This window comes from Nanorana parkeri, unplaced genomic scaffold, assembly GCF_000935625.1.
Source record: "Nanorana parkeri isolate BGI_ZX_2015 unplaced genomic scaffold, ASM93562v1 scaffold2525, whole genome shotgun sequence".
NCBI classification, from domain to species: domain Eukaryota; kingdom Metazoa; phylum Chordata; class Amphibia; order Anura; family Dicroglossidae; genus Nanorana; species Nanorana parkeri.
Window position 1 is genome coordinate 35692 of NW_017308793.1, and position 1992 is coordinate 37683.

At 36.3% G+C, this 1992-nt stretch overlaps 1 protein-coding gene across 1 annotated transcript in view; it reads right to left on the bottom strand.

Moving 5' to 3' along the window:
- Positions 1 to 1992, bottom strand: part of FOXF1 (forkhead box F1) — a 4441-nt gene that overhangs the window by 502 nt on the left and 1947 nt on the right. The window lies entirely within an intron of this gene.

A 1992-nucleotide genomic window follows, 5' to 3' on the forward strand; every position in this document is an offset into this window, starting at 1 on the left:
ATATCTGAATTATTATTTTCATATTAATATTATTGTTATTAATATCACAACATTATTTTTAGTATGTTTTTTTATTGATTTCTATTTGCATTTAATATTATCACCCATTATGATAGTTTTATGCTACAATGCATGTAGGTAATCACCCTACAGTATATTATTATTATTATTATTATTATTATGTAGGTTTATAGCTAAGTAATTTCTGAACGCAAAAATATTTTCTGTGTTTTCTGTATATTTGCATATGGTTTGAACCTGATGGAGCTGTGTCTTTATTCAACGTCACCGACTATGTAACTATGTATGTGTCTATTATTTAAAAATATATATGTTATTATAACATTTTGAATGTATTTTTCTGCATTTATGTATCGGTGTCATCCTTATTATTGTCAATGTTGCTGTTTGAACTGGTTGACTTTAGGTGATAATGACCAAACAATGATATGATAACCTGTGATTAGCAGAGCTACAATAACAAGGAGATATTACATAACACTTTAACTGCACCCAAAAATGCTCTCATTACAAGTATAATATTATAGAGGAGTGGTGCTTCGGAGTGTGGACGCGGATTTACTAAAAGATTGGAGAATCTTCACACAATAAATGGTTTCAATATTCACTTCAGTTATCCAATGATGTAAACGCCAAATTCCTTCTTTCTTATTTCATCCGCACAAGATTGGATAATTGAGGGGAATATTCCCTCTTCTGTGTGTTCATGTCACATGATTCTTCCCTGTTGCAGATGTGCAGCAGAAAATAAAGAAATAGACATTTCAGCAAAGAATACTGACAAAGGGAAGTTTTTCATTATATGAAGTGAACGGAAAGCGGCTCCACACACTCAGAACATCCCAACCACTTATTGGGGGGTAATTATGATAATTTGTCATGATAGGAGACAGCTCCAAAAGAGCTCTGGGGGACGGATAGATAGGGTAATAGGAGCTTAATGCTAAAATCATTCCATATTAAGGGACACAGCTTCTCCTGAAAATCTGAATCTATTAAAAGAGTGAATCATAGAGCTGATAGACATGCAATTCAGGGTTATTCACAAAAGGGTGAGGAGTTTGGAGAGGGCCGGAGAAGGGAACAATCTAGGACAACATAGCTGATTTAGGAAAAATAATCCTCCAATTCAGCTCACTTTCCAGTTCAGCGATGTTGTCCTAGATTGTTCACTTCTCCGGCCTTCTCCAAACTCTTCACCCTTTTGTGAATAACCATAGTTATCATCTGTGGTGTGGGGTGTTCGGTGTATTCTATAGATATGTGTTAGGTTTAGCAACATAGCTGATTTAGGAAAAATAATCCTCCAATTCAGCTCACTTTCCAGTTCAGCGATGTTGTCCTAGATTGTTCACTTCTCCGGCCTTCTCCAAACTCTTCACCCTTTTGTGAATAACCATAGTTATCATCTGTGGTGTGGGGTGTTCGGTGTATTCTATAGATATGTGTTAGGTTTGCCCACTTGTATCTCTAGTCCTTCCAGGTTAAAAAAAAAACAAAACACTGAAGTTTGAAAGAAAGAAGAAGAGTTACAATGTGATATTCAAAATATAAAATGTGTGTTTTAAGTGAGAATACACACACTCTTATTAATATGCTTTTTAGAAATAAATGGCATTGTTATTCACTTCATAAAATTATGATGTTTAAATTAATTAGTAATCATTTTAATGTACTGTATCGGCTTAACTTAATGACTATAAACCATGAAAAGGAGAATTAAAGAATGGACGCATGGTAACATTTTGGCCGGACAACACTGGAATGTATTCAAGGCAGGACGACAACAGGAAGGCACAAGGCTGCCTCCAAGGCATAGTGGTCTGAGGGGACTTTATCACAACTCAGAACAAGCCTAGGGCCTCCAGACAGACCTTCACCCTCAATTTCCTTGGCTGCAGCCCCGGTGGCACCACACTAACTGCTGCCATGCCATTCTGTCCACATGTGCTCCCTCAAACCATCACCCCC